Below are 27,792 nucleotides of genomic sequence, written 5' to 3'. Positions count from 1 at the left end.
TTTTCCAACTGCATGCAAAGATAGTTCTCAGAAATAACTTTTGATAAGGTTTTGAGTTTCACATTTTCTCCTTTCTTCCCTTTCCTCCCCCTCCCCGACAGAGAGCAATCAAATATATAACTATGTTAGACATATTCCCATATGAATCATGTTATAAAAGAAGAATAAGAACAAAAAAGGGAAAAAAACAGAAAACAGAAAACAAATTTTAAAAATGGAAAATAGTAGGCTTTAGTCTGCATTCAGATTCCATAGTTCCTTCTCTGGATGTGGACAGTATTTTCCATCACAAATCCTTTAGAATTGTCTTTGATTTCCAATAAGCATTTACTAAGCATATCCTTTTATATCAGACACTGTATTGTGTGCTAAGCATATAAGGACAAAATGAAAGAGTACATGCTTACCTCAGAGATATTGAGGGTTTGGTTCCAAACTATTACAATAAAGTGGGTCAGGGGCGGCTAGGTGGCGCAGTGAATAGAGCACTGGCCCTGAAGTCAGGAGTACCTGAATTCAAAGCCAGCCTCAGACACTTAATAATTACCTAGCTGTGTGGCCTTGGGCAAGCCACTTAACCCCAGTGCCTTGCAAAAAAAAACCCTAAAAAAATAAAACAAACAATAAAACAATAAAATGGGTCACACTCCTGCATACAAAAGTTATGTTTACAATAGGTTGTAGACTATTAAATATGCAATAGCATTATGTCTTAAGAATGTACATATAATTTTGCTTAAAAATGCTAACCATTATCTGAATCTTCAATGGACCATAGTATTTCTGATGGGGGGGATCTTGCCTCAATGTTAATGGTTTATGACTGATCAGTCTGGTGGTTGCTGAAGTCTGGCAATTTCTTAAAATAAGACAACAATGAAGTTTGTCATGTCAATTGACTCTTCCCTTCAAAAAAGATTTCCCTGACACATATGATGCGCTTTGATTGGAATCAATTCTCTCAAACCATGCTGCTACTTTATCAACTAGGTTTAGAAAATAGTCTTCAATATTATTGTGCCTTAGGGAATAGAGAGGTTCAAGGAGGTGTGTGGGGGGAAATGGCTGGTTGGCGGAGTAGTCAGAACACACGCAACATTAAGTTTGCAGTCTTATATGGATGTGGTACTTATACGGTACTCCAAACAATTATAATAATAACATCAAAATCATTGATCACTAAAATAGCTATAATGATAATGAAAAAAACTTAAAATATTGGGGGCAGCTAGATGGCGTAGTGGATAAAGCACCGGCCCTGGAGTCAGGAGTACCTGGGTTCAAATCTGGTCTCAGACACTTAATTACCTAGCTGTGTGGCCTTGGGCAAGCCACTTAACCCCGTTTGCCTTGCAAAAACCTAAAACAACACAAAACTTGAAATATTGTGAGAATGACCAAAATATAACATAGAGACCCTATATGAGCACATGCTGTTGCAAAAAATATTGATGATAGACTTGCTTAAGGAACATTTATCACAAACCAATTTGTAAAAAAAATGCAATATCTTTAAAGTGCAATAAAACAGAAGCACAATAAAACAAAATATAATAAAATGACATATGCCTGTATTTACTTTCAAGGAGCTTACATTCTACTCAGACTGTGATTGTGAGTTAATCCTTGGGTTATGGGCATCAGTGACTGAGAGGGCCAAACTGCCATTTGAAGGAAGTGAAATATGGAAAGTCCCTCTTATCTTCATTAATTCTGGTGTGTGATCTTTTCTTTCCACATTAATTTCCCCAGCTATTTAGTCTTCCTCTTGTAATTTATTCTTATTTATTATTGCCTAAAGGTGAGAGCAGGTAAAAATATTACAGGTTAATAAATAACTAAAATATTGCGGTTTGTCTATTATTTAGTTACATTGAAGCCAAATAGCTACTCTTATAGTTAGTCTACTCTGCTGTGATCCCCACTTTGTTTTGTATTTTTCATGTAACAGTATTCTGGTAGTTAATTGTGTTCTCCTCTTACCTCTCTACTAGACTGAAAGTTCTATGAGGGCAGTGACTGCTGTATTATCTAAACTTGGCATCTTTCTGAGCATCTGTCACAAGTCTTGCAGACAGAGAATTTTAATAAATGACCACTGAATGAATCAGAGATCCAGACTTAGAAAGCCTTCCTCTGATTAGCTCCTTTTGTGATCTACCAGCTGAAGCATACTCTCATTCCCGGATGAGGTTAGATTAAACTTCTCTACTTGGAGACTGACATCCTCATTAGGTTTTTACTGATCGCCCTTTTCTTTCTTTCTTTCTTCTTATTATTTATTTATTTATTGACCTTTTCTTTCACGTTTGGAGTTTAGTCTTTCTTCCAAACAAAGTTTGCTGAGTATCCTGGTTTATCAGCAGTTATTTTGTCCCTATGTGTTCATTTTATCTTTAATTTTTGTTGATAATTTTTGATCACATCACTTAGCTGGAGAATATTGTCTTTATTTCTATTTTGATGACTTGACTTTTCCTTTCCTTCTTCCTCTTCATCTCCTCCTTATCATTTCTGGTATTTCTTTAGTTTAAGGAATGTCTTTGTTATTCTTTTGATATGGAGAGGTTCTCCTTGCTCTAACTTCCATCTTTCCCCCATTAGATAACTTGATTAATTTAGAGGTCCACAGTGAGATTTGCAATATCATCTAGCTACTTTTAAAAGATCATAGAGATAGAGATGGAAAGAAATTTAGAAAATATCTAGTCCAACCATGTCATTGTATAGAGGAAGAAACTGAGGCCTTCAAATATGAAGGGATTTGCCAAAATCACAAAGTTACAAAAACCCATGGTGTATTCACAAACACTAAAGTACAAAGAATAGATCTCCCACATGAGGTTGTCTTCTGACATGAATTCACCAAACCTTAGTTCATGAGCTCCCATCAATGATTTTACCCTTAATAGTCAAAGTAATGACATTTAATTATCATGTTAAAGACAAATAGCCATAAAACATTTTCATATTTAGGAGGATAATATCTTAGAAAGCTGGAATGGAATTTAAAATAATATCCCTGATAAAGATGTTAAACATTCTACCTCCCAGAGGTTGTGTCTTTAATAAACCATCAATGCTCCCAAGGAGGAGAAGGTTGATCTGGTCCAGTGATTTCTTGCATTTGACCTTCAGGAAAATTTATCTTGATGACAACAGACTACATTAGGATAAATCTCAGTTAACCCTTTCCAATCCTTCCTTGTTGAATCTAGTTCATCAGAGTTCTCCCTCTACAGAAAGCAGTAGACAACATCTGAAAATAGTTCAGGTCATCCTTAAATGAGAAATCTCCTTTTTCTCCTGGGAATGTTTCCTTCCTAGAGTTTGGAGGTTCTTAAGGACCAGAAGTAGAATTATTGGGAGGAACTTGGTTATTTAATGGACAGGAGAGGTGAAATTATCTTTATATAATCATGGTTTACATGAATTTACAATCCTGAGACATGAATATTCCTTGCTTTGATGGTTGCTTTTTGAGTTCAAGACTTCGATTTTTTCTGAGCTAGACTGGATTGGAGAAAGGGAAGATTAGAAACTGATAGTTCAATTAGGGAGCTGTAATTGTCAAGAGATAGTTAATAATGGGCTGAACTATGGTATTGGCCATATAAGGAAGGGGAATGAGTGTGAGATTTATGGAGGTAGACAAGGTATTTATGAAAGTAGACAAGTTGCAAACCACTAGTGGCAAACCACTCTAGCATCTTTGCCAAGAAAATCCCAAAGAGTCAGACATGACTGAACAGTAACAAGAGAAACTTCTCATCCTTTTGGTTCTTTTTGGACAAGTTATTTAATCTCTCTGCCTTCAGTTTCCTCCTCTCTAAAAGGGGAATAATAGTAACTATACTATTTGCCTGACTTGTTGTAAAGATCAAATGCCAACTAAATGATATGGTGGATAGAGAGCTCTGCCTAGAAGCAGGAAGACTCAGGTCAAATCTGGTCTGAGATGCTTAATATCCATGTAACCCTGGGTAAGACATTTTATCCCAGTTTTCTCATCTGTAAAATGGAAATAATAATAAGGATCAAATGAGACATGTGCAAAATGCTCAGAACAAGATTTAAGCATACTTTTGACTTTTGTTATTATTCTTGTTTTTTTGCAACATGCTAATATGGAAATATGTTTTGTATCACTACACATGTATATTTGATATCATATTGCTTGCTTCCTCAGAGGGCAAAGGGATAATAGGAGGGAGAGAAGTTAAAACTCAAAATTAAAAAAAATGTTAAAATTGTAGTACAGTGGATAGAGCACTAGCCCTGGAGTCAGCAAGACCTGAGTTCAAATGTGACCTCAGATACTTGAAAATGACCTGTGTGACCTTGTCCATGTCACTTAATCTCATTGCCTTTCAAAAACAAACAAAAAGGAATAAAAAGCTTAGTGCTTAGTGTTTGGTACTTGGTAGATACTACTATATAAGTGCTGATACTTAATCAAGCAATTTATATAAAACACTTAGTAGCCTTAAAATTCTATACAAATTACCCTTGAGAGCTGACTACAGCTATTTCCTGGTTCCACCACTTTTGTGGGTGATAGCCCAGTTAGTGTTTGTATGTGTGTGTTTGTGTGTGTGTGTGTGTGTGTGTGTGTGTGTGTGTGTGTGTGTGTATGAATGTAGATTTTATGCATTTAGATTGTTGTGGCTTCTGGTTCCCACTCATTAAGACATTCTTTCTTTTGCTGTCAGATTACAATCACCCACAGAGAGAGAGCTTGAGTCAATCAAAAACTCATTGCATAGAATGGAATAGAATCAGGGTTTCATATGCAATCTCCATTTCTCACTTTTATGTATGAAACTGTTGGTTTGTTTGATAATTTTCTACTTCATGGTAAAAAATTTAGGAAAAAAGAAAATGTGAAAAATTGATTTAGCAACCTTAAAAATTGCTTTCTGTTTCGATGGTACCTTAATACCATCAAAATTGATTATATTAATTACATTTAATTATATTAATAGATAATATTAACTTCCTAGGAGTATATGACAGTAATTATTGTTGTTGTTGTTCATTTCTGTTGTTTTCTGTCAATGCTCACTTGGGAATTCTTTGTTTCAGGCCTTTAGCTTATTTGGAGGAAATAAATAGTTTTCCTTGTCTGAAAAAAAAATCCCTGAATATAGTATAATTGTTCTTTATTCATAGCCAGAAAAATATATTAATAAAACTACTCTGTAATTTGACTGCTTCAATTCTTCAAAGACTTAGGTGAATCAAAATCATTCTATTTTGTTATTGTTCAGTCATGTCTGATACTCCATGACCCCCTTGGGCATTCTCTTGACAAAGATATTGGAGTGGTTTGCCATTTCCTTTTTATTTTATAGACAAGGAAATTGAACAAACAGGGTTAAGTGACCTGTCCAGGGTCACCCAGCTAATAAATGTCTGAGACCAGATTAGAACTCAGGAAGACGAGCCTTCCTGACTCTAAGTCCAGCACTCTAGCCGTTGTGACACCCAGTTATCTAAAAAAAAAAAGTCAAACCTAAAAACTGATGAGTTTGGGGCAGCTAAATGGAATGAACAGTGGATAGAGCATTGGCCCTGGAGTCAGGAGGATCTGAGTTCAAATCCAGCCATAGATACTTAATAATTACCTAACTATGTAACCTTGGGCAAGTCACTTAACCCCATTACCTTGCAAAAACCAAAAAACTAAAACAAAAACAAAAAGAAAAAAATGATGAGTTCAGGAATTAGAATTCAGACCTCCCATCAGCTCCCCCCTACAGGGTACTAGCAGACATCTCCCCAAAGTAGCTGTTCCACTCAGCCAAATAAGCTTCACTCAGTTGGAGCAATCTCTCCTCTGATTTTCTTTATTATTGTTCTGTCACTGGAAGAAATAAAATCCTACTCTTTGGTCAGGATGAATTATTTTGTGTGATCAGAGGTCTCTATTTCTGATGTTTTGCTATGTTGCCAGGTTTGATGCAATCAGCACTATATCATCTGCAAATAAATACAAGAAGAGAACTGAACCAAAGTATAGGGATTTCCTCTTCTATTTGGATTCTACCTTGGCTGTCCTCTGTGATCTTATCAACTTAGGTAAGCCTAAACCTCTCTGTTTCATGCCTTACTTTAAGTAGTAAGCAGAGTCATTGAACAAAATCATGTTTATTGCTTGATCTTTTAAGGATTTTAACATATCAATAGGAGACACCTTGATGGAGAACTTTGTGAAAGTGTTTTTTAATAGTATGAAAATAATATGCACAGTGGTATCTTATGTTCTCTCTACTTTCCTATCTGTTATGTGATTATAAAGATGTGTTCTGCTATTAAATATTGTTGATGATATTCTGCCTCATCTCAAGTCTTCATCAAGGATGTTCTCAACATAATTGATTATTCTCATAGAAATTGGATAGACATGAAAGAGGTCAAATTGGTCAGTGGTTACTGATATTCTCTTGGTCAACTTTTTTCTTTTTTTTAATTTAATATTTATTCTCATTTTGTACAAATGTTTTTTTACATTAAGAAAACATTCTTGTTTAAGAGTAAATGAAATACCCCCTCCCCCCATAAATATAGACTTGCTTGAGTGATAAAATAAAGGGGAGAGAAAAAAAATTAAAATAAAAAAATAATAGTAATAATTGTAGGTATGGCCAGGTGGCGCAATGGACAGAGCACCAGCCCTGGAGCCACGAGCACCCGAGCCCACATCCAGCCCTGTACACCGAACAAACACCCAGCTGTGTGAAATGCATGCCACCGAACCCCACTGCCCTGCAAAAACCAAAAAAAAAAAAAGAAAAAAAAAGACCCAATATAAAATAAAATAGTAATAATAGTAGGGGTGGCTGGGTGGCAGACAGAGCATTGGCCCTTGAGCCAGGAGCACCTGGGTCCAAATCCGGCCTCAGACACAACAACAATTACCCTGCTATGTGGCCCCAGGCAGGCCACCCAGCCCCATTTGCCCTGTACCCCCCCCCCCAAAATAAAAATAATAAAAAATGTGCTTGAGTCTTTGTTCCAACACCAACAACTCTGTCATGGGTGGATCACATTCTTTATGGTAAGTCCATCGCAAAAGTTACTTCCATATTTTTCCACCGTTGCCATTGCTGATCACAACTCCCTCCTTTCGTATTTCTCCACTACCATGTACTATATTTTCTCTCTCCTTTCACTCTGACTGTGCAGTAGGGTAGCTGAGTGGTACAGCAGACAGATCCCTGGCCCTGGGGCCAAGAGGCCCTGAGCCCCCCATACCACCCCTTAGGCCCAGAATCCACCTGGCCCTATGGTCCAGGACAGGCCAACCAATCCTAGCCCCTTGCAAGAAGTAAAAAAAGAAAATGTGTTATATCTGACCACTCTCCCCCCATGGTCCATCCTCTCCTCCATCACTCACATCCCCCCCTTCCCCCTGTCCCCCCCTTCTTACTCCAGATGCCTATACCCCATTGAGTATATATGCTGTTTCCTCTCCTAGCCATCTCTGATGAGAGCAAAGGTTCTCATTCCCTCTTGCCTTCCCCCCCTTCTATATCATTGCAATAGCTCATTGTAATAAAGAAAAATCTTATTATATGAAATATCTTGGCTTATTCCCTCTCTCCTTTTTCTTTCTCCCATTACATTTCCCTTTTTTTCTATTGACTCCATTTTTACACCATATTTTAGCTTTGAATTCAGCTTTCTCCTGTGCTTCAACTATAAAAGCTCCCTCTACCTGCTCTATTAACTGAGAAGGTTCATATGAGTATTATCAATGTCATTTTTCTATACAGGAATACATGTAGTTTATCATCATTAAGTCCCTCATATTTTTCCCTTCTCCTCCAATCTCTATGCTTCACCCGAGTCCTATATCTGAAGATCAAACCTTCTGTTCAGCTCTGGCCATTCCAACAGGAACATTTGAAATTCCCCTGATTCACTGAAAGTCCATCTTTTTCCCTGGAAGAGGACATTCAGCCTTGCTGGGTAGTTCATTCTTGGCTGCATCCTAAGCTCTTTTTGCCTTCCGGTATATTATATTCCAAGCCCTATGGGCTTCCAGTGTAGTTGCTGCTAAGTCCTGTGTGATCCTGACTGCAGCTCCACGATATTTGAACTGTGTCCTTCTGGCTGCTTTGTAATATTTTCTCTTTGACTTGGGAGTTCTGGAACTTGGCTATAATATTCCTAGGGGTTGATTTTTTTGGGATCTCTTTCTCGGGGGGATCAGTGGATTCTCTCCATTTCTATTTTGCCCTCTGCTTCTAGACTATCAGGGCAATTTTCCTATAGTAATTCTTTGAAAATGATGTCAAGGCTTTTTTCCTGATTATGACTTTCAGGTATTCTAATAATTTTTAAATTATCTTTCCTAAGTCTGTTTTCCATATCAGTTGTTTTTTTTTTCAATGAGATATTTCACATTTTCTTCTAATTTTTCATTTTTTTGGTTTTGAAGTATTGATTCCATTCCTGATTTCTGGTAAATTCATCAATCTCCCTGAATTCTATTCTTTGTCTGAAGGATTTGTTCTCCTCAGAGAGTTTTCTTATCTCTTTTTCCATCTGGCCAATTTTACTTTTTAAAGCATTCTTCTCAATAACTTTTTGAACTGTTTTATCCATTTGACCTAAGCTGGTTTTTAGCATGCTATTTTCTTCAGCATTTTTTTGGATTTCCTTGACTAGGCTGCTGACTTCACTTTCATGTTTTTCCTGCATCTCTCTCATTTCTTTTCCCAGTTTTTTCTTCTAACTCCCTCATTTGATTTTCAAAGTCTTTTTTGAGCTCTATCATAGCCTGATCCCAATTTCTGTTTTTTCTTGGAGTCTTTAGATGCAGGAGCTTGTGCTTCCTCATCTTCAGACTGAGTGTTTTGATCCTTCTTGGGCTCATTTGCAAAATATTTCTCAATGGTATTCCTCTTTTTTCTCTGCTTGCTCATTTTCCCAGCCTTAGCCTGTTTTGGGGGTGCTTCCTGAGCTTTTGGGACACTCCCACAAGGGTCTCAGTGTGTGAGGCTCTGTCTTCCCTCCTGGTCTGTGAATGACCATATGCACCCCCTTCTGCTACAGGGCTGAGGTGGGGGGGATCCTGTTCTATGGGGGGGCCTAGACTGCGATCAGGATCTGCATGTGGTCAGAGCCCCAGAGTCCTGTTCCAGGGGCAGAGGACAGAGCTCTGCAGTCTCTCTTCACTTCCCTCACTAGGTTCAATGGGCTCACGCCCTGGCGGCACCTGCTTACCTGCTCCACCTGCTTCTGTTTCCTGGATCTGGGCTGTGCTGGCCATGCTGCTCACTGTGTACCCTGAGGGCTGGGATTCATGTGCTCACTCTGGCAGAGGACCCCCAGCTGTTGCCTTAATTTGTGCCCGGTGCTCCCTGGGGTGTAGGTCAGGAGACTCCCATGCTGCTGTGAGCGGGGTTCCCAGTGCCCTGGGGCTGCCTCTGGAAGGCTGAAGTTCTTTCCCTCTGGTGGCCGCCCCTCCAACCCCAGGGAGCAGAACCTTTCTGCTCTTTTCCAGGTTACCTTGAGTAGGAGAACTGCCTTATTGGGTCCCTCTGTGGGTTCTGTCTCTCAAAAATTTAGTTAGAGTCCTTAGCTTATAAGTTTTATCAGAGAGTGCCTAAGAAGCGATCCTTTCTTGTCGCCATCTTGGCTCCGCCCTAACTTTTTTCTTTTTTAGTGATAATGACATTTTAATTTCCCCCCCCACCTTTAGTATTCCTTGTTGACCAAGCATTATGGCATCTCAAATGGGAACATCCTATGATTTAGTCCAGCTATTTTTCCCCATCTTCCCTTTCTTTAATGCCATTTCCATGTCCTTGGACAGCATATCCTAGGCAGGGGTCTATATGATGTGGCTCTATTGTCCTTGCTGAGAAAAAGTCAATCATAAAAAATTTTTATAGGTCACATCTCTCATCTATTTGTTGTCCTCCTTTCAATTTGCCAAACTTTTTTTTTTTTAAAAAACTTTCTTTTCCTTTCAAATACATCCCACTGTTTTATGAGGTGATACATCTTATAATATTCCACTATCTTCCTCCATAAGATTTTTTTCCCCCCTCCATAAGATTTTACAAATGAGTTTATATTCTAAAATCATGCTGCTATTGGCTGCAGTATTACCTTGCTTGGCAAGGAGATAAATTAATTCTTGGATGATTCTAGGCTCTTTTGTATTCCCCATGATGGCAATTGATTTACTTTGGTTAAACATTTGAAGGAAATGTTTATAATCTGTATTAATGCCCATTTCTCCATCTGTTGCTTATTGCTTTTCTTTTCTTGGTTTTCTTTTTTTGGCACCAATAGCTTGTTTAAATAGGCTTCTCGACCCCTCTTCCCGTTTCCCTGCGGCCCACCATTGCTATACTTCTGGTTTTTGTTTTTCTGCCTACAATGCTTTGCTATATGACCAGGTTTACCACAGACAAAGCACTTCATTGCACTCTTCTGGGAATTACGGCACTCAGCTTGAAAGTGACCGGTCTTTCCACATCGGAAACAATTTCCTTTACCCTTTGATCTAGGCACTAAGTTTGTGGTTTGTAAAGCATTAGCGAGGAGATTAATAGAGGAAAGGAAGGGTCTGGGGCGACCGTCCCCAGCCAGACACCCCGCCGGACTCGGCTACAGCAGGCCATTCATAAGGCTTTGGAGGATGGGGAGGAAGTAGAGGAAGAAGACCTAGACTATCTTACTTCCTCAGCAGCTGCTTACCCAGTATTTGTGCAAAGAGAAAACGGCCAACAGGTTAGAGTTCGCCGCCCAATACCGTACAAATTTATCAAAGATCTCAGAGAGGCAGTTCATAATTATGGGCCAGGATCTGCCTATGTAAAACGGCTCATAAGTTCTAACATTCAGACCGCCGCCTGGCTCCCCACAGATTGGGACGAAACTTTACAGGCGGTGTTGGAGTCATCTCATTACACCGCCTGGGCTGCCTACTGGCGGAGAGAGGCCAGGCTACAGGCTGAGATCATAGACCCAAATAACTCTGACTTAATCACTAACCAACTTACTGGAGGTGGCCAATTTAACACTGTGGACGCTCAGTTACAACTTTCAGAACCCGTTGTCAGGGCAGTGCAGATAGCAGGACTGAATGCCCTGAACAAATTGGCTCGAGCAGCCTCGACTCCTCTGCAGCAGCTGAAACAGAGAACTAAGGAGTCTGCTGTAGATTTTATCAGCAGAGTGCAGACCACCATGGAAAGGAAATTCGGGACAGGGAATGCAGCATAACCATTAATCATTCAGTTAATAAAGGGAGGACTAACTCATTCAAAAGGCTTGCTAGCTACTCTGCCTGCTGACCCCTCCTTAGAGGAGATAATTGATAAGGCCCTAGATGAGGAACCTCCCCCAGACCCTCTCCAAACCTCTATTAATCTCCTCGCTAATGCTTTACAAACCACAAACTTAGTGCCTAGATTAAAGGGTAAAGGAAATTGTTTCCGATGTGGAAAGACCGGTCACTTTCAAGCTGAGTGCCGTAATTCCCAGAAGAGTGCAATGAAGTGCTTTGTCTGTGGTAAACCTGGTCATATAGCAAAGCATTGTAGGCAGAAAAACAAAAACCAGAAGTATAGCAATGGTGGGCCGCAGGGAAACGGGAAGAGGGGTCGAGAAGCCGAGGGCCCGACCCCAGGGCTGATCTATTAAATCCCTCGGTTACTATTCCCCTCTCAGAGAGCACAGAATTGAGCCCATGGACTACGACTACTGTTAAAGCCTCCCCTAGGGACTTCCACCGCTTAGTGATTGGAACTGCTCTCGCTCCCCAGGTCATTGTCCACACACAGCTCCTAAGCCCAGGCCAGACTTCTATAACTGTTACAAATCCCCATCATTACCCAATAGAGCTAAAAGGCGGTGAGCCTGTTGCTCTTGCTATTTCCCTCCCCTGGATAGATAAGGATTGGAGAGAGCGTACCCATGAGGACACATTTGTGGCATGGACACAGGCTATATCAGCCCACCGTCCCACTTTACCACTTATAGTGGAGGGAAGAGAGATTGTAGGTTTAATTGATACAGGTGCTGATGTCTCGGTCATATCCACAAAAGATTGGCAGCCCTGTTGGGAACTTTCAAAAACTCCCCAAGACATCACGGGAGTTTCAGGAGGTACTTTGGGGAAAAGGTCCCTAAGATTTCTAAAATGGAAAAGTGATAATGTGGCAGGGATCTTCCGCCATTTGGTACTTCCTATTCCTATGTCCCTATGGGGGAGGGATGTTTTGCAAACCTTGGGCTTGTCCCTAACTACAGACACAGCTTTAAACCACTAGGGGTCACTGGAGGGCCGCAACCCATACCGCTGACGTGGCGATCTGACAAACCGGTTTGGGTAGATCAGTGGCCCCTCACCAAAGAGAAATTACAGGCCCTTGCTAATATAGTACAAGGACTTTTATCGGCTGGACAAGTAGAGCCATCCACCAGCCCATGGAATTCCCCAGTTTTTGTAATCAAAAAGAAAAGTGGGAAATGGAGAATGTCGGTAGATCTAAGAAAGGTAAATGCCACTCTACAACCTATGGGTACCACCCAGCCTGGGTTACCTTCTCCAGTTGCCATTCCAAAGGCTTGGCCCATAACTGTTATAGATATAAAGGATTGTTTTTATAGTATACCCCTTAACCCTGTAGATAGACAGCGCTTTGCTTTTAGTGTACCTGTTGTAAATTATCAAGAACCTGCTCAGCGTTTTCAGTTTAAAGTCCTTCCACAAGGCATGGCAAACAGTCCCACTCTATGTCAGGTTTATGTTGCACAGATTCTGATGCCCATTAGGCGAGAACACTCGAGAGCCATTATTATTCATTATATGGATGACATATTAATTTCTGCATCCCACCGGACTGTTGTCTCGCTTATTTTAAAAAAGATTACCTCAGCCCTAGCAGCATATGGATTACAAGTTGCCCCTGAAAAGATACAAACAGAACCTCCCTACACATATTTAGGACATCAGGTATACAAGGATTTAGTGAAGAAATCTCCTAAGATTGATACAGCTCAAGTTTCTACATTAAATGATTTTCAGAAATTAATTGGTTCAATTCAATGGCTAAGGAATGTAGTTCCTATTTCCAATGATATGATGTATCCATTGTATGATATTTTAAAAGGCTCATCTGATTTGAACTCGCCTCGTACATGGACCCCTGCAGCCAGGGAAGCTGTTACTCAGATACAGGACTTGGCATCCACATCAACTGTTGCCCGATTAGATCCAACCGCTCCGGTTTATGTAACTTTGGTGTGTCATCCTTCATTGGGTAAGGCCGGAGTAGTGTTCCAAGTTACAGGTCCTTTACAATGGGTACATTCATCAAAACCCATTAAGTCTATACCCTCTAGGTTTGAAGTGGATGCACAACTCCTTTTGAAAGCAGCAGAAGCTGCGATTACTATTTTTGGCACCATTCCTATGTTACTGCTCCAAGAGGATCCTGCAATATTTACTCATCTAGCACAGAACTCAGAGGAGTGGGCCATGTTATTGTCTACTTATCCCACTTCTCAGGGTCATCCACCTCCCTCATTACGAGGATGGTTGCAACTCCCTTTGAAGTATCCCTCCAACCCAGTAGTTCCTCAACCAGTACAGGGAGTCAATGTTTTTACCGATGCTACCAAACACCATAGAGCATCTATTTATATTCCAGACAAGAAGATATTGAAGGTGTTACAAACTCCATATGCCTCAGCCCAAAAGAATGAATTGCAGGCCATTGTGATAGCCTTAGAACTGTGTGCTTATGAGCCTTTTAACTTAATCACTGATAGCTATTACTGCTTTGTCTTATTGCAACAGCTAGCTCTAGCAGATCTTTCTTTGTCCAATTCTGCAGTCATAGATCTTTTACACCAAGCACAACGGTCTCTCCTACACCGCTCTGACCCCCTCTATGTCTTACATGTCAGATCTCATGTGTCCACTTCTGGCCCAATATACTCAGGGAATGCCATAGCTGACTCGGCTCTCCTTGACCCTGATATCAAAAGTGAGATAGTCATGTATGCAGATCCCTTCTATTGTTCATGACACATTTCATCTCCCAGCAAAAACACTTGCACGGCTCTATGGTCTTCCTAAGGAAGAGGCACGTCGCATTGTCCGACAATGCAGGCATTGTGTCCTTTTTCGCCCTGCCCCGACTGTACGTGCCACCAACCCCCGGGGCCTGGCCCCTAATGATATTTGGCAGATGGATGTCACCCACTTTCAGGCCAGCTTGATTCATGTCACTGTGGACACTTTTTCTAACTTTATTATGGCCACTTTGCAGCCTGGTGAGGCTGTACGCCATGTGATAGCTCATTGTCTTCACTGCTTTGCCACCCACGGGATACCTCGGTTGTTAAAAACCGACAATGGCCCGGCCTATACCTCCTCTGCTTTTGCTCGCTTCTGCCACCAATTCGGTGTCACTCATGTTACCGGTATCCCTTACAATCCCACCGGTCAAGCCATTGTGGAGCGTGCCAATCAGTCCTTGAAGCGCACTCTCATTAAACAAAAAGGGGGGAGTGCGTGGTAGACTCACTGCAGTTCAGGTAGCAACTGCGGTCTTCACCAGGAATTACTTGATTGGTGATGATCAGGGCATTACCCCTGCTATGAAACAAATACTACCTCCACAAACTCCACTAACACAAGAAACACACACACACAGACAAAAAACCTAACAAAAAATAAACCCACAACAGTATGGTGGAGAGATGAGGAAGGACAGTGGCATGGTCCCGCCCAGGTGATGGTATGGGGAAAGGGATTCTTGTGTCTCCACACAGGTGAAGGGACACGCTGGGTGCCCACCAGGTGGACCAGGACCTGTACAGAAGATAAAGAGAAACCACCAAAAAAGCAGACGGAAGCGCCTCAACAGGACGCAGAAAGCAAAGATGGCACATAAATGGCTAAGTATACTAGGAATATTAAGCAGATTAAAACCCATTGACTCCCGATCCATTCCCCTTCATTGGAAAAATCTTACTGAGGCCACTCATTTTACTTATTGGACAGTAATACCAGGGTTTCCTACGGTTGTTCCAGCCACATGGATAGGAGATCCAGTGGAATTACAGTTAGCAGGCTCTGCCTACCTAGTGCTAGGAGGACTTAAAGGGGCTCCTCCTGAAAAGAAACATGATCTGAATAGCCCTGTAACTTTGACTTCTTTGCATCTTCCGATATGCCTTACTACAGGCTCTCACCCCCTCTGTGCTCAGGTGGTAAATGGAACACTTAAAGAAACCCCTCATGGACCAGATAGCAATCTTGGGCATGGTGACTTCTTGCATTTTTCTATGATCCAACATCTTATGCCTGTGGCCTATCTGACGCCAGTTGATAAGACCAAAGGAGATATACACTATGTCTCGTCACTCCCTCTGCCCAATAACAGTTATATAGGAAGAATGGCTTTGAGCGAGTTCAATAAAACGTGGCATTGGATTCTGGGAGGCGGATGCAATACCACTAAAGCCTCTTGGGAAAGTAATAAAACTGATGGCCCTTGTAATTTTATGGACAGGATTAGAGTGGCTGCAGGAATGTCCCCTAACCAAGAAATACCCCATTCCCCTCTACCACCATGCTCTCCTTCACCAACTATGTTTGAAGCCGTACAGGTTTGTTCTACAGGAGTTCCAGTCTACGGTCCCAACGTGAACGGCACTCAAGTGTATTTCCTGGATGGCGGCCCAGGCCCCTATTTTGCTGCTCCGGTCCCGCATGTGATGAAAGACAACAGTACCAGACCACAGACGCACCTTTGGAAAGCCGCAGCAGCCTTCGATGTCATCATTCATTCTACGGACAACACTGCCCCTGCCAAAGTGAACAACACCATCTGGAACCTTTGGGCTGAACTGTTTTATGACTTATATTGGGTGTGCCCCGAAGGACAGAGGACAGACTATTGGTGTAATGTTTTTACTACACAAGCAGTGACTGTTCGGAGCTCAGATATGTTCCTCATCTGCACCAATACTTCTTTCAAATGGACAGATGAGCGCTATAGCATTACATGTAACAATGGAACAATGACTAACACCCTTAAGCCAGAGTATGTAGGGTCAAATAAGACCCTGATCTTCTTATTGCAGATACCCCCTGTAACCTTCCTCCCTGTAAGCACGTCAAAACCCTTTGCAGATTCTGAATTTCTTATGGCTATGATGGAGAGGGATAAGAGGGATGTGGAATTTCCAGTTTTGGACGTAGTTGAGCTTGTAGTTTCCGTGCTGGAGCAATTAGAAATCTCGGCTCTAGCTAACCAGATGCACATCCTGGCAGAGGACCTTCAGAGGTTTATGCAAGCTACTACACAAGCATGGTCGATGCAGCAACAAATAAATAAAGAAATCCAGACAGAGCTGAGTGCTCTAGTCTCTGCTGTACAAGCCCTGTCTACCTTAGTGAGAACCCAGATGCTACTAGATGGGCTACCATGTCATCACGTCCTTAAACGACCAGCTTGCATGACAGCTGCAGTCAGAAATGCTAGCGAACAACTTGACAGGGCTATACAAACCCTGAATGACCATACTAGCCTACCTATCTATCTAGATGAGTTAGACAAAATAATCAATACCATAAGGAATATCACAGATCAGTATAAGAAAGATATGGAGGATGATCACGGTCTATTCCCTGATTGGATAAATAAGATAGACCTTAATCATTGGATGCATTATTTGTTGATTCTTGGTGCTTGGTGTTTAATGGCCTTATTGCTATGTTGCCTGTTTCCCCTTCTTTTTTCTCTGTTTATAAAAATGGGGCGTTGGGCCCTTGAGCAACTCAAGGCAGACATACTCATGTCAAACAAAAAGGGGGAGTTGTCGGGGGTCGGCCCTGACCGCCTGGGTGGATAGGACCTCCCCGGGAGTGAGGTCAGACCAACCCAGAGAAGACACGGCTCCTTAAGGGGAGCAGTGGCTTCGCCTGGTTGGCCTGTGTCCATTGCTCCAATCGGGTGGTAGGTTCTGCCCTCGGGGCGGATTGGGGTGGCAGCCCGGAAATAACTCCCTATATTAACCAGCGCCCTGAGCTATTCGGGGGATCCCTCTGCACCTAATAAAACATATGCCTCCTGAAGAAGTGTCTGCCTGAGTCCCTCCTCGCTGATCCCCGGGGGAGGGAAAAACCAGGGACGCCTGAAGCAGTGCCCACTGAGGAGCTCACTCGGGAGTCCGGGGAAGAAGACCCCGGACAGAACGTGATTTGCCATTTCCTTCTCCAATTTGAGGGAGACAAACAGGGTTAAATGACTTACCCAGGTAGTAAGTTTCAGAGCCAGATTGGAACTCAGAAAGATGAGTCTTCGTAAGTCCATGCTGGCACTCTATTTACTGAGCCACCTACCTGTCTCTAAAAGTAATCAAATATAAAAGAATTAATTTGGTTTCATTCTTGTCTTTCTTCCTAGCAGAGAAATTTCCTTTCCTGAAGCTGGTGAGATACTCATTTGAAATTTATAGTCTTAGAATCTTGCCTAAGGCTCCAAAACTGCCTTTCCCAGATTCACACAGTCAATACATGTCAGATGTGCTAGGTGTGATGGTACTACATTTGTAGTCTGTAGTTCTGACTCTTTGAAGGGTTGGGCTGCTCTGGTGGGAGAATAGCTCTTTGAACTCTGGAATTCTGAAGTAGGGCTAAAGCTAATTAGGTTTCTATGGATCAAAACTTCCCTGTTGCTCTTCAGTGGTGTCGGACTTGGCTATGTTATTTTATTTTATTTTTTCCCAATTACATGCAAAGATAGTTTTTAATATTCATCTTTTTGTAAGCTTTTGATTTACACATTTTTCTACCAACCTTCCTTCCCACAACCCTCCCCATGTGTAAACTTGGCAATGATTGTTGAGACCTAGTCTCAAAAAAAAAAATGTATCATACAGAAAATTTGAGTGCAAGTTTCCCTCACTCCAAAGCTAGCCCCTCTACTAAGCCATTTCTCTCTATATGTACTGATTTAATTTGGAGGGCTTTTTTTGTTGGTATAACATTTTTCATAAAATTTCTCTGTAGCTCATTCTTTGCAAGAGATGTTGGAAATAAGCTGCAAATATTTTCATGGTGGTCTTTATAAAGGCTTATTATGGGGCTGCTAGGTGGTGCAGTGGATAAAGCACTGGCCCTGGAGTCAGGAGTACCTGAATTCAAATCTGACAACAGACACTTAATAATTAACTAGCTGTGTGGCCTTGGGAAAGCCACTTAACCCCATTGCATTGCAAAAAAAAAAAAAAACAAAACAAAAACCAACCTAAAAAAAGGCTTATTATAAGTCATGTAAGACAAGATGGCAAAATACCCCATGAAATGCTGTTTCTTGTTTCGATTGCCTGTTTGATAAAACTAACTCTGCAAACTATTTGGTTGTTGTTTTAGTTGGTATTGTGTGTTTTTTTTTCACAAGTTAAAGGCTTTTATTAAAATAGCATAGTAAGAAGAGAAAAGATAAAACATCCTCCACATAAACTGTGACACAATCTCTCACAAATACATTCGGTATCAATGGGAATAATGAACACATATATAAAGTATACCAGTAATGAGGTACATATATAGAGAACTTATGTTCAAGACAACTCATAAATTTGGCATTGTAAAAACCTGTATGTAGTTTTTCTATAGTGTCTATAGAGGAGTGGGTTCAATTTCCAGGGATAATTCTTTCTTGAATCTATATCTGACTCTTTTCTTTGTTGCCAGGGGTCAGTTGTATCCACTGATAATCTTTGCCCCCTGCCAGGCACCACATCTCCTATTAGGTAACTCTGTAACTGGTAAAAAGTCTTTTGGGGGAGAAGTAAAGAGAGATAAGTTCCCTCTCCTTTGCTGCCATGTGTCTCATAGCACATAAGGGGAAAGACAAAGTGTGATATTATCTCAAAAGCTCAGTTCTTTCTCCAAGGTTGACTCTTCTCTTTACTGCCAGGGATTTACCCATTCCATAGTTGTCTCCTGCCTTAATTGTCTTCCAGAGTTGACAATCTAGCTTTTTATATGGCATCAGGGGCATAACTAACCTTTTGCTAGACAATGGCAAGCATAGGGGGATGGGAGACTGTCCCTGTGGGAGGAAAAAGTCAAAGAGAATTTATTCATTGTTAAGAGGTTGAAAAAGTATAGATGGGGGCGGCTAGGTGGCATAGTGGATAGAGCACTGGCCTTGGAGTCAGGAGTACCTGGGTTCAGGTCTGGTCTCAGACTCTTAAGAATTATCTAGCTGTGTGGCCTTGGGCAAGCCACTTAACCCCGTTTGCCTTGCAAAACCTAAAAAAAAAAAGTATAGATATATGTTCTTGTTAATTTATAGCATTAACGCATATTAGTACATAATCTGTGATTTTATCATCTGATCTGGGGAGGGGAAGAAAGAATTTAATTTTGGATGTTCTGACAAACATTTCTTCTCTATGCTATTTTATGAAGGAGTCCTATGCATAATCTTCTGCCATCATCTTCCATTAGATTTATCAAACAAGTATTCTAAACTAATATTGTCCTTGGTTTCCATATTCCTATTTTGACAGGAAAATCAAGCATTTGCTAGTTGAAGCAGTTTCTGTATTTTCCCCTAGTCTCCTTGTTGTGGCAAATGATTTACAAATTACAACTTCATTAGAAAACAGCAATAATTTTTATTGCTGTCTATTTTCTCCATCTACTTCCAATTTGGGGGACATCAAAAGATTCTTTAAATATGTCAGGTTGGAATTATTTTAATTACATAACAAGTCTTTTCCTGATTTTTATTCTTCTATTTTTGTATTAATTTTATTAATTTTGATCTTTGTTCCAACAAACTGTACACAGACAACTAATTTAGGAATGATTCCCATGTCAGTAACAAGTCATTTCCAGTCTGTTACCCATCCATCTTCTGAACTTCTTTTTTTTTCTGTCAAGGACACCATTATTATTCTAATCCTCTAGGTTCAGGACCATGAGGACATCCATAATTTCTTATTGTGCCCCATCTCAATCAAGTGCCAAGTCTTGTTGGCACGTCATCTCTTGGCATCCATCTCCTTCTCATCATATGACTACCTTTTCAGTTCAAGTTCTATTACTAACCTCTTTCCTGACCTATTGAAATAGTCTTTTAATTTGTCTTCGTGCCTCAAGTCTCTTCTCTCCAGACCATACACTACATTATTGCCAAATTAATATTCTTTTTAAAAAATTTATTTATTTATTTATTTTTGTTAAAGATTTTATTTGAGTTTTACAATTTTTCTTCCAATTTTACTTCCCTGCCCCCATGGTATTGTGTTCTTAAAGAGGACCATGATATCACAAGGGTCCTCCTTTGACTTATTTATTTGTCTCTTCAAGATTTACTGGGTAAATTCAGTGTTAATTAGAGAAATGGAAATTATAAGAACTCTGAGGTACCACTCATAACTGTCAGATTGATTAATATGACAGATAAGAGAAATGATATATGTTGGAGGGGATTGAGAAAACTGGAATGCTAATGCAATGCTGGCAGAGTTGTGAACTGATCCAACCATTCTGGAGAACACTTTGAAATTATTCCCAAAGGACTAAAAAACTGTGCATACCCTTTGATCCAGCAATACCATTACTGGGTCTGTATTCCAAAAAAAGATAATAAAAAAGGGACAAAGACCATAGTGGCTCTTTTTGTAATTGCAAAGAATTGTGAAACTGGGAATTAATTAGGGAATGACTGAACAAGTTATGGCTTATGAATGTAATGAAATATTATTGTTCTATAAGAAATGATGATTAGACAGATTTCAGAAAAAACTTGGATTTCTATGAACTTATGCTGATTGCATTGAGCAGAAGCAGAACATTGAACACCTAAACAGAAACATTGTGTTGTGATCCACTATGGTAGACTTAGCTCTTCTCAGCAATACAGTAATCAAAGACAATTCCAAAGGCTTGTGATGGAAAATGCCATCCATATCCAGGTGAAGAGCTATGAAGTCTGAATGCAGATCAAATCATACTATTTCAATTTTTTTTGTGATTTTTTTCCCTTTTGTTCTTTTATAGCTTGACTAATATGGAAATATGTGTCATGATTGTGCATATATAACCCATATAAGATTACTTGCTATCTTAGAAAGGCGGGGGTGGGGGGAGAAACTGAATGTTGAAAAATCTATCTTTACTAATTGGGGAAAATAAAGAAATAATTGGGGAAAAAAAGTACTTAGATGCCATCCTTCCATTTAGGTGTGATTCTTTTATCTTCAGGATTTATTTATAAAAGAGATTAATGTCATGGAAGGTCAGTTTGTTGTTATCATCCTTTTCCTCATCAAAATACATCTGATAACCATGCTAGAAGCTGATAAGTGGCACAGTATATAGAACAATGGACTTGAAGAAAGGAAGACAATTCAAACCTAGACTCAGATGATTATTAGTTATATGATCCCAGGCAATTAAGCTAACCTCTGCTAGTCTCAGTTTTTTTTTTTTATTTTTAATTGAATATTTATTCTCATTTTGTACAAATAATGTTTTTTTATACATTAATAAAATATTCTTGTTTAAGAGTAAACAAAATACCCCCTCCCCCCATAAATGTAGACTAGCTTGAGCGATAAAGGGGAGAGAAGAAAAATTAAAATTAAAAAAATAATAATAGTAATAATTGTAGGTATGGCCAGGTGGTGCAATGGACAGAGCGCCAGCCCTGGAGCCATGAGCACCCGAGCCCACATCCGGCCCCGTACACACAACAATCAAAGGAGAGAGAAAATATAGTACATGGTTGTGGAGAAATATGAAAGGAGGGAGTTGCGATCAGCAATGGCAACAGTGGAAAAATATGGAAGTAACTTTTGTGATGGACTTATCATAAAGAATATGATCCACCCGTGACAGAGTTGTTGGTGTTGGAACAAACACATTTTTTATTATTATTATTTTGGGGGTGGTGCAGGGCAAATGGGACTGGGTGGCCTGCCTGGGACTGCATAGCAGGGTGATCGTTGTGTGTCTGAGGCCGGATTGGGACCCGGGTGCTTCTGGCTCAAGGGCCAATGCTCTGTCCACCACCCAGCCACACTTACTATTATTACTATTTTATTTTATTTTGGGTCTTTTTTTTTCTTTTTTTAGTTTTTGCAGGGCAGTGGGGTTTGGGTGGATTGCATGTCTCAGTTTCTTCAAATGTAAAATGAAGATAATAATTTTTTAACTTGATATTTTATTTTTCCAAATACATATTATGAAAGTTTTTCAACATCCATCCACATGCATGTGCATATTTTTAAGTTACATAATTTCCTTCCACCCTCCCTTCCTATCCCCTCTCCCCTCTCCCCTCAGTGGTGGAGTCAGATGAATATTGTACATACACATTTGTGCTAAACACCTACAGATTAGTCATTTTTAGTGTGAGGAATTAGGAGTAAGGGAAAGAAGTACCTAAGAGAAAATTTTTAAAAAGTGAATGTATTGTTCATCAGATTCTGAAGATTTTTTGTTTTGTTTTAAAATGAATATAATAATAGCACCCACCTCATAAGGTTGTTATAGTTGTAAAACACTTTGCAAGCCTTTATGATACTTTTTAAAAGTCTGTCAATGCTAGTTGTTGTTATTGGTCAGCTAGTAATTCTTGCGTAACTTTTCTCATGAAGAGTATTCTATCTCCACTGTTATCTTCATACAAATGTGAAAGAGTTGCTTATTTGATTGGAGAAGTTTAAATTTAGTTTGTATGGCGCAGATACGCATATTTGCATGCAAATACATGTTTGAGGTTTCAATATAGAAATCCAGGCCAGGGCAGGCTTCTGCATTTCTTTTGTTTTTTCTGATTCTGAATAGGCATTCCTGGGAAGGAATCTTTTTGTCTCATCATCCTCAGGGAGAAAGAAGAGGGGAAGAGAAGAAAGGGGAACTTTTTTTTATTCTTTCTTTTCCTGACCTTGGAGAGCAAAAGGAAGGCTTGTCAATTAAAAGCCCTCTTTGTCTTTGCTACCTGCCATCCTAGGAGATACACCCTTTCTCCTCAGTTGTCTATGATCCCTATTGTAGCAATCTATAGGAGTTGTTCTCTCTTGCAGGAGTTATTCAGGGCAGGGTTTTTTAATCTGGCTCCTCAGAAGAGGTCTTTGGATAGATTTCTGGTAACTTGGATAAAAAAAATTACATCTTTATGTCCAGTATTCTCTAGCTGAAATTGAGAATTTCTTTCAATTATAAATTTAAAAAATTATTCTGAGGTGTTCATGGACTTCATGAGACAAAGGGGCCTTTGACACATAAAAGGTTAAGAACACTTGCTTTAGGGTTTCATCCTAGGGGAGGGTTAGTTGTATTATTGGAGGACTAGAATGGGGTTGGGGGGGGGGTTAAGGAAGCCTGCCTTCTTAGATGCTCCAGTACAGACAGGGCTCCTTAGTACCTATGCTCATGTACAGTATTCTTGCCCTTTCCCCCCAAATTGCCTGTTAAGTCTCCTCTCTGGGAGACAAATCTGGGTCTTAGTTGATAAGATGAAAATGCCTCTCACTACATGGATTTCCATTGCCTTGCTTTCTGAACCATTTAACTCCTATGTCATTGATGGATAGTTGCTTCCCTACAGCAAGACCCGAGGCATAAAAATGTAGCAAGGGATATTAATTTCCTGACTCTACATCTGTGATGTTTATCCATTAAACTGGCACATTTTTCACGTATAGCTATTTCCCCAAGGCAAAAGCATGCATAGAACACCTTTATATGGCTGCAGAAGACATAGGAGATAAAGTGCTATGTAAATGTGATTTATTAGAATCATAGATTTCGAGCTAGAAGGGACCTTAAAGGTTATTCAATCCTACCCTATTTTACAGATGAGGAAACTGAGGTCTAGAATGACTTGCCTAAAGTCATCTAGTTAGTGAATAGCAGTTAAGATTTGAAACTTGGTCCTCTGACTTAAAATTTAACCCTAATTTCATGCCCCCCCTAAAGATGAAACTGAGTCCCAGAGAAAAAAATTATCTCTACCAAGATCACACAGGTCACTATCAAACTCCGATTTCAAACACAGTGCATTGTGATTCTGTGATTCTTCAGATTCTACACTGTCTGTCATCTGGACAAGAATTTATTTCCATGGGGTAAGTTGTTAATTTGTTAAGACTTAATGGTTTACAAAACTCTTTTCTTACCTGTAATTCTATAAGATAGATTATATATGTATTATGACCCCTATTTTACAGAGGAGGAAATGAGACTTTGAGAGGTGAAGTGAATTCACCATGATTATTCACCTAGGTTTCCAAATTAAAATTAAGCACAATATTGTACTACTATACTACTTGCTTCTGATTGGGCACCAAAGGATGCTAGGTGGCACAGAAGATAGAGCTCCAGATCTGGAGTTCAAATCCAGTTTAGACACTTACTGTGTGACCCTGGGCAAATCACTTAACCTTGTTTGCCTTGATTTCCTCATTTGTCAAATGAGTTGGAGAAGGAAATGGCAAATCACTCCATTATTTTTCCCAAGAAAATCCCAAATAGGGACATGAAAAGTTGGACATGATCAAACAATAACAATACATGCCATACTTAAAAAAAACTACATTATGTCTTAGTTGTCTGAAAGACTTGACATTTCAGAGAGAGCTGGATGAGGTTGCCATCTGTTGGAGGGATGAAATTCAGCAAATGTTCAATTCAACAAATATTTATGAAGCATTTATGTTTGAGGCTCTCACTGTGCTGCTACTCACTCGGGGTGAAACAAAGACAAATAGGACTTTCTGCACGGAGTTCACAGTCCAGCTGGGGAGCTGACACCCCACTATACAACATAAAATAAAATAGATGATGATAAGTGTAATAAGTGTATACAAAGCAAAGACTGTGAGTGGACTGGCATTGAATTGACTTAGGAGAGAGCATACTAGACTGAGAATTAGAAAGGCCTGAATTCAACTCATCCTCAATCACTCCCTCAGCCTTAGTTTGATCATCTGTAAAAATATAGGGATAATAATAGAACCAACCTTTAAAGGGTTGTTGAGAGGATCAAATGAGATTTTGTATATATATATATATATATGTACATATATATATATGGTGTTTTGTAAACATTTAAATTCTATATAAATAGCATAATATAATATATTATATCATATATTATATAATATATAATTTACTATTATGATAGTCTAATGGTTATAATTATCCTAAGATGAAGGATCACTTCCATGTGGGGGTGAGGGGAAATCAGAGGATTCACACAAAAAGTGATCATAGATTGAACTTTGAAGGAGGAATAAGAGATGAAGACATCCTTAAAGTATTTCCTACCCTCTTCCCTGTGCTTTCCAATAGCATTTTGCTGAGAATCACACTCAGATCCGTTTAACACTTAATAAGGCTGCAAAATATATTTGCCTAATGCTATCAACATAAAATATATTCTCTCAGAATTTTACAGATACTTAGCTTTAAATTTCGTTTCTCTTCCCTTTTTTCTCATTTCCTCAGGTTACCATCTTGGAAACAATCTTGGTATCAATAACTGTGTGTGATTCAGAGCAAAGACATGAAGAACAACAGAAGACTGAGACAGGGCAAGAAGAGTCTTGTTCCTAAGAAATATGTGTCCCGAGGCATAGAGACAGAATGAGATACTTTTAGAACTGGGATGGACCTTTGGGATCACTCAAGCCAGCCTTCTCGATTTATAGTTGTAAAGATTAAGTGTTTTAAGACTAGGGCTTATAGTATTTGTATTGTGAATGCACATGGTAGCTATCTAAACCTTATTTAATGAACTGACTTGAAACTGATGCCAGTGAAGCCAAGTAACAGAGAGCTAGGACCAAGACCTGAGCTTTCTGACTTATATCTACTACTTTTTCTATATTGAAGATAAAGTGATCTGATTATAATTACTGGAGTGGAGTTTGTTTTTCTTTTAAAAAAGGAAAAGGACGGCACTCACTTTTCTCTCTTTTCAATCTTGAGGAACTTCATGTCTTAAAGAGTTCAGTCAACAAATATTTATTTATTAAAATGCTAATGTTCAGTTCTGGGGAACATCAATCTAAAGTGAGGGGATCAGTCATTCAACAGATGCTTATTAAGCCCTTACTGTGCCAGATACTGTAATTAGTACAGAGGATAAAAACAGACCCTGTTTTCAAGGATTGATAACTTAGAGATCTCAGAGGGAAGATACTAGCTCTGGCAAGGTAGGAAGGGGCCAACTTGAGAAGAGATTTGAAAACCAAACAGAAGATTTTATATCTGATCCTGGAGTTTATTAGAAAATAATTGGGAACCATTGGAATTTATTGAGTAGGAGAGAGACTTTGTCAGACTTGCCCTGGAGAGAGGAGAATCTTTAGAGAGAGCAACTAGAAAGCTATTGCAACAATCTAGGTCTGAGGTGGTAGTTTTTTTTTTTTTTTTTTTTTGCAAGGCAAGGGGATTAAGTGATTTGCCCAAGGTCACACAGCTAGGTCATTAATATCTTGAGGTTAAATTTGAACTCAGGTCCTCTTGACTCCAGGGCCAGTGCACTATTCACTGTGCCACCTAACTGCCTCAGGTGATAAAGTTTTGCACCAGGGTGGAGGTTGGGGTCTGGAGAAGAGAACATATTTGAGAGTTGTCTTGCTCAAATTTCTTTTTAAACTCTCAGGCTCATGATGTCCTTAACTTGGAGTCCTGGAGAATATCTCATTCATTTTTTTTTTAAAGTTCTTATTTAGGAACTTCTCCCCAAAGGCGTTCATGAATAAATGCCAAACAGAGCATTTTTGTATTTGGTCCTGGAAGTCAATGGAATTTATTGAGTAGAGCTTGAAATGATCAGACCTGAGCTTTAGAAAAAGCCACTTCAGATAAATTAATGGAGGATGGAGTGTTATGGATAAAGACGACACAGGCAGACCCAATGAGAGCCTGTACCTAGGGAGATGGTGGGATCAGAGGAGGGAACGGGGCATATTCAAGAGAAAAGTAGCAAAGGTGAAAATGATTGACTTTGGGTGTGTGGATGAGTGGATGACAGACAGTGAGGAATGCAGGATGATTCTTGTGTGGTGATTCTTGTGATGGGGAGGACCTCTACAATAATAGGGAATGGTGTGCCTTTGACATTGTTGACCACCCTCTTTTTCCTTGATTCATTGAGTTATTCTTTCTTCCTTCCTTCCTTCCTTTCTTTCTCTTTCCTTCTTTCTCTTTCCTTTTTCTCTCTTCTTTCTCTCTCTCTTTCCTTCTTTCTTTCTCTCTCTCTTTCTCTCTCTTCTTTCTCTCTCTCCTTTCTCTCTCTCTCTTCTTTCTCTCTCTCTCCTTTCTCTCTCTTCTTTCTCTCTCTCTTTCTCTCTCTCTCTCTTTCTCTCTCTCTCTTCTTTCTCTCTGTCTTTCTCTCTCTCTCTTCTTTCTCTCTCTCTTCTTTCTCTCTCTGTCTTTCTCTCTCTCTCCTTTCTCTCTCTTCTTCTCTCTCTCTCTCTCTCTCTCTTCTTTCTCTCTCTCCCTCTTCTTTCTCTCTTCTTTCTCTCTCTCTCTTCTTTGTCTCTCTCTCTCTCTCTTTCTCTCTCTCTCTTCTCTCTCTCTCTCTCTCTTTCTGTCTGTCTTTCCTGCCTTCGCACGGAGGTGTGCCGGGACCCACCTGGACTGTGGAGTGCCGGGTCCACAAGCCGGAAGGCCGGCCCCGATCCTCCGTCGGGCGCCTTCGGTGCTGAGGCGCCCTTTGGTCGCGGCTTCGCCAACGTGACGGGGCTGGAGTTCAAGGGTCAGGCCCCCCT

General features: G+C 40.0%; 1 long non-coding RNA gene across 1 annotated transcript; it reads right to left on the bottom strand.

Annotated features, from left to right (window-relative positions):
* Nucleotides 1-27,688, bottom strand: LOC141521078 (uncharacterized). The gene is made up of 3 exons (XR_012477845.1): nt 27,657-27,688; nt 17,298-17,392; nt 1-1,795 (listed from the first exon to the last, which is right to left on the bottom strand). It is a non-coding gene; the product is annotated as an uncharacterized LOC141521078 (long non-coding RNA).
* Nucleotides 27,689-27,792: the final 104 nt, after the last annotated feature.

Source organism: Macrotis lagotis, chromosome 4 (genome assembly GCF_037893015.1).
Source record: "Macrotis lagotis isolate mMagLag1 chromosome 4, bilby.v1.9.chrom.fasta, whole genome shotgun sequence".
NCBI lineage: Eukaryota > Metazoa > Chordata > Mammalia > Peramelemorphia > Peramelidae > Macrotis > Macrotis lagotis.
Note: the sequence above shows the minus strand (reverse complement) of the source record. Positions and strands in the feature narration are given on the sequence as shown.